Source organism: Lithobates pipiens, unplaced genomic scaffold (assembly GCF_037356315.1).
Source record: "Lithobates pipiens isolate NorthernLeopardFrog02 unplaced genomic scaffold, aLitPip1_a1.2 Scaffold_3, whole genome shotgun sequence".
NCBI lineage: Eukaryota > Metazoa > Chordata > Amphibia > Anura > Ranidae > Lithobates > Lithobates pipiens.
This window is the reverse complement of record NW_027507790.1, coordinates 282,232,298-282,238,297: the sequence shown is the minus strand read 5'-3', so window position 1 is coordinate 282,238,297 and position 6,000 is coordinate 282,232,298. Positions and strand designations below refer to the sequence as shown.

Genomic DNA, 6,000 nt, shown 5'->3' with positions numbered 1-6,000 from the left:
ATGGGCTCCTCTCAGACTCATCGCTATGGGCTCCGCTCAGACTCATCGATACGGGCTCTGCTCACACTCATCGATATGGGCTCCTCTCAGACTCATCGCTATGGGCTCTGCTCAGACTCATCGATACAGGCTCTGCTCACACTCCTCGATATGGGCTCCTCTCAGACTCATCGCTATGGGCTCCGCTCAGACTCATCGATACGGGCTCTGCTCACACTCATCGATATGGGCTCCTCTCAGACTCATCGCTATGGGCTCTGCTCAGACTCATTGATACGGGCTCCGCTCAGACTCATCGATACGGGCTCCGCTCAGACTCATCGATACGGGCTCTGCTTACACTCATTGATATGGGCTCCTCTCAGACTCATCGATATGGGCTCCGCTCACACTCATCGCTATGGGCTCCACTCACACTCATCGCTATGGGCTCCACTCAGACTCATCGATATGGGCTCCGCTCAGACTCATCGATATGGACTCTGTGGTTTCAGCCCAGTACTGTGAAGAAACCACAAATCCATTACTGCTGGCGATCCTCCAGATGGCGACTTTGTCTGCAGGAAAATGATCCATTCTGTATGACTATTTCTAACTTCTCTAAACAACTCCACATTTGTTCTGCGGGGACAGGCTGCGATGTGATGCAAGCTCCTCTCTCACTTTGGGTCCTCTGATCAGTCTGCTCCACACATGGTTAATGTTTAGCCCAACCTCCAGGGCTCTCTTCTCCATCCCAGAAGCTGAACCTATGTACCAGCTCCAGTCTGCCCAGAGCACTCTTCTAAGTAGGAGACTCCTCTGCGAGCCAGAAGACGGAGCTGAGCCTAGAAGACCAAGCTGTGCCTAGAAGACCGAGCTGTGCCTAGAAGACCGAGCTGTGCCTAGAAGACCGAGCTGTGCCTAGGCACTCACCCGGACAGTCTGCTGGGACATGCTGGGATCTTCTCCAACAAGACTGAGCTGAAGAGGAGCAGAGGAGGGGGAAACCCATCGCAGGGGACACAGGTAACAAAACGCTTTACTACAATATTATACTCTATAAAAAAAGAAAACGCTATACTATACCAGACCCTATATAATATACTACAATAAACTATAATATACTCTATAAAATATACTACAATACGCTATACAATATAAAAAATACTACAATATACTATAATATACTAAATAATACCCTGCAATACCCAAAATATTATACTACACTATACTACAATACAAAACACTCTATACTATACAATATACTATACACCATTCTATACTACACAATGCAATACATACACCAAACAATACTCTGTGCTATAAAGTATTATATACTCTACACTACACACTATATATAGTACCCTCCACATCCCACCATCCGGGGACGGAGTGTTCGTTCTGAAACATTCAGGGACAACAATAGTTTCCACGGCAGAGTGCAGATCGGGAGAGGAGGATCACTTTGTACTCCTCACTTCCCCATCGATCCTTTTTTCCTCTCCTGCTCCAGCGCAGTATAGAAGAGTATAGGTCATGAGAGTATATAAATGTATTGATCAGGAGAGTATAGAAGATCATAGATCAGGAGAGTATATATAAGTATTGATCAGGGGAGTATGGAAGAGTATAGATCAGGAGAACGTAGAAGAGTGTACCTGAGTATTGATCAGGAGAGTATAAAAAGAGTATTGGTTAGGAGAGTGTAGAAGATTGTAGATGAGTATTGATTAAGAGAGTATAGAAGCATATAGATCAGGAAAGTATAGAAGAGTATAGGTCAGGAAAGTGTAGAAGAGTATTGATTAGGAGACTATAGACGAGCATTGATCAGGAGAGTATAGAAGAGTGTACCTGAGTATTGATCAGCAGAGTATTGATTAGGAGAGTGTAGATGAGTAATGATCAGTAGAGTATAAAAAAAAGACTGTAGGCCAGGATAGTATAGAAAAGCATTGATCAGGAGAATAGAAGAGTATAGATCAGGAGAGTATTGATCAGGAGAGTATAGAAGAGTATTGATTAGGAGAGTATAGAAGAGTGTACCTGAGTATTGATCAGGAGAGTATAGAAGAGTATAGATTAGGAGAGTATAGAAGAGTGTACCTGAGGATTGATCAGGAGAGTATAAAAAGAGAATTGATTAGGAGAGTATAGAAGAGTGTACCTGAGGATTGATCAGGAGAGTATAGAAAAGTATTGATTAGGAGAGTATATAAGAGTATATAGATCTGGAGAGTACAGAAGTGTATTGATCAGAAGAGTGTAGATTAGGAAAGTATAGTAAAGTATAGATTAGGAGGGTATAGAAGAGTATAGGTCAGGAGAGTGTTATCTCTGTCCTGTACTTTTCTTTCCACCCTCATCCCTCTCCTCATCCAGCAGAGTAGTGAGGAGAATATCTGATCCTGAACACTCTCTAATCCGACATCTGACAACAATCCAATAATCACAAGTGTCCCCCTGCATGACATTATTCATCCAATTCTGAACGCCCAGACAGGATGACAAGTGTGATCCCGCACTCTCTCCTCTGTGACCCTGCACTCTCTCCTCTGAGATCCCGCACTCTCTCCTCTGAGATCCCGCACTCTCTCCTCTGAGATCCCGCACTCTCTCCTCTGTGACCCTGCACTCTCTCCTCTGAGATCCCGCACTATCTCCTCTGAGATCCCGCACTCTCTCCCCTGAGATCCCACACTCTCTCCCCTCTAATCATGCACTCTCTCTCCTTTGGGATCCTGCACTCTCTCTCCTCTGAGATCCCGCACTCTCTCCTCTGAGATCCCGCACTCTCTCCTCTGAGATCCCGCACTCTCTCCTCTGAGATCCCACACTCTCTCCCCTCTAATCATGCACTCTCTCTCCTTTGGGATCCTGCACTCTCTCCTCTGTGACCCTGCACTCTCTCCTCTGAGATCCCGCACTATCTCCTCTGAGATCCCGCACTCTCTCCCCTGAGATCCCACACTCTCTCCCCTCTAATCATGCACTCTCTCTCCTTTGGGATCCTGCACTCTCTCCTCTGTGATCCTGCACTCTCTCCTCTGTGATCCTGCACTCTCTCATCTGTGATCCTGCACTCTCTCATCTGTGATCCTGCACTCTCTCATCTGTGATCCTACACTCTCTCTCCTCTGATCCTGCACTCACTCTCCTCTGTGATCCTGCACTCTCTCCTCTTTGATCCTACACTCTCTCCTCTGTGACCCCGCACTCTCTCCTCTGAGATCCCGCACTCTCTCCTCTGAGATCCCGCACTCTCTCCTCTGAGATCCCGCACTCTCTCCCCTGAGATCCCACACTCTCTCCCCTCTAATCATGCACTCTCTCTCCTTTGGGATCCTGCACTCTCTCCTCTGTGACCCTGCACTCTCTCCTCTGAGATCCTGCACTCTCTCCTCTGAGATCCCGCACTCTCTCCTCTGAGATCCCGCACTCTCTCCCCTCTAATCATGCACTCTCTCTCCTTTGGGATCCTGCACTCTGTCCTCTGTGATCCTGCACTCTCTCCCCTCTGATCATGCACTCTCTCTCCTTTGGGATCCTGCACTCTCTCCTCTGTGACCCTGCACTCTCTCCTCTGAGATCCCGCACTCTCTCCTCTGAGATCCCGCACTCTCTCCTCTGAGATCCCGCACTATCTCCTCTGAGATCCCGCACTCTCTCCCCTGAGATCCCGCACTCTCTCCCCTGAGATCCCACACTCTCTCCCCTCTAATCATGCACTCTCTCTCCTTTGGGATCCTGCACTCTGTACTCTGTGATCCTGCACTCTCTCCCCTCTGATCATGCACTCTCTCTCCTTTGGGATCCTGCACTCTCTCTCCTCTGATCATGCACTCTCTCTCCTTTGGGATCCTGCACTCTCTCCTCTGTGACCCTGCACTCTCTCTCCTCTGTGATCCTACACTCTCTCCTCTGTGACCCTGCACTCTCTCCTCTGAGATCCCGCACTCTCTCCTCTGAGATCCCGCACTCTCTCCTCTGAGATCCCGCACTCTCTCCCCTGAGATCCCACACTCTCTCCCCTCTAATCATGCACTCTCTCTCCTTTGGGATCCTGCACTCTCTCCTCTGTGATCCTACACTCTCTCCTCTGTGATCCTGCACTCTCTCATCTGTGATCCTGCACTCTCTCATCTGTGATCCTACACTCTCTCTCCTCTGATCCTGCACTCACTCTCCTCTGTGATCCTGCACTCTCTCCCCTCTGGGATCCTGCATTCTCTCTGCTCTGTGATCCTACACTCTCTCCTCTAGGATCCTGCACTCTCTCCCCTCTGATCCTGCACTCTCTCTCCTCTGTGATCCTACATTCTCTCCTCTGTGACCCTGCACTCTCTCTCCTCTGGGTCCTGCATTCTCTCTGCTCTGTGATCCTACACTCTCTCCTCTGTGATCCTGCACTCTCTCCTCTGTGATCCTGCACTCTCTCTCCTCTGGGATCCTGCATTCTCTCTGCTCTGTGATCCTACACTCTCTCCTCTGGGATCCTGCACTCTCTCCCCTCTGATCCTGCACTCTCTCTCCTCTGTGATCCTACATTCTCTCCTCTGTGACCCTGCACTCTCTCTCCTCTGGGATCCTGCATTCTCTCTGCTCTGTGATCCTACACTCTCTCCTCTGTGATCCTGCACTCTCTTCTCTGTGATCCTGCACTCTCTCCCCTCTGATCCTACACTCTCTCCTCTGTGATCCTACACTCTCTCCCCTCTGATCCTGCACTCTCTCTCCTCTGTGATCCTAAATTCTCTCCTCTGTGATCCTACATTCTCTCCTCTGTGACCCTGCACTCTCTCTCCTCTGGGATCCTGCACTCTCTCCCCTCTGATCCTGCACTCTCTCTCCTCTGTGATCCTACATTCTCTCCTCTGTGATCCTACATTCTCTCCTCTGTGATCCTGCACTCTCTCCCCTCTGATCCTGCACTCTCTCTCCTTTGGGATCCTACACTCTCTCCTCTGTGATCCTGCACTCTCTTCTCTGTGATCCTGCACTCTCTCTCCTCTGATCCTACACTCTCTCCTCTGTGATCCTACACTCTCTCCCCTCTGATCCTGCACTCTCTCTCCTCTGTGATCCTAAATTCTCTCCTCTGTGATCCTACATTCTCTCCTCTGTGACCCTGCACTCTCTCTCCTCTGGGATCCTGCACTCTCTCCCCTCTGATCCTGCACTCTCTCTCCTCTGTGATCCTACATTCTCTCCTCTGTGATCCTACATTCTCTCCTCTGTGATCCTGCACTCTCTCCCCTCTGATCCTGCACTCTCTCTCCTTTGGGATCCTACACTCTCTCCTCTGTGATCCTGCACTCTCTCCCCTCTGATCCTGCACTCTGTCCCCTCTGATCCTGCACTCTCTCTCTCCTCTGTGATCCTGCACTCTCTCCCCTCTGATCCTGCACTCTGTCCCCTCTGATCCTGCACTCTGTCCCCTCTGATCCTGCCCTCTCTCTCCTCTGTGATCCTGCACTCTCTCCTCTGTGATCCTGCACTCTCTCCCCTCTGATCATGCACTCTCTCTCTTTTGGGATCCTACACTCTCTCCTCTGTGATCCTGCACTCTCCCGACTGTGATCCTGCACTCTCTCCCCTCTGATCCTGCACTCTCTCTCCTTTGGGATCCTACACTCTCTCCTCTGTGATCCTGCACTCTCTCCCCTCTGATCCTGCACTCTCTCCCCTCTGATCCTGCACATTCTCTCCTTTGGGATCCTGCACTCTCTCCTCTGTGATCCTGCACTCTCTCCCCTCTGATCCTGCACTCTCTCTCCTTTGGGATCCTACACTCTCTCCTCTGTGATCCTGCACTCTCTCCCCTCTGATCCTGCACTCTCTCCTCTGTGGTCCTGCACTCTCTCCTCTGTGATCCTGCACTCTCTCCCCTCTGATCCTGCACTCTCTCTCCTTTGGGATCCTACACTCTCTCCTCTGCGATCCTGCACTCTCCCCCCCCTTGTGATCCTGTATTCTCTCTCCTCTGTGATCCTGCACTCTCTCCCCTCTGATCCTGCA

At 50.0% G+C, this 6,000-nt stretch overlaps 1 protein-coding gene across 1 annotated transcript in view; it reads left to right on the top strand.

Moving 5' to 3' along the window:
* The first annotated feature begins 304 nt into the window (after positions 1-304).
* GPR4 (G protein-coupled receptor 4) overlaps positions 305-6,000 on the top strand; it is a 29,505-nt gene continuing 23,809 nt past the window's right edge. The window contains exon 1 of the mRNA XM_077463205.1: positions 305-1,008. The gene's annotated coding sequence lies outside the window, so the exon portion shown is untranslated. The remainder of the gene's footprint in view (positions 1,009-6,000) is intronic.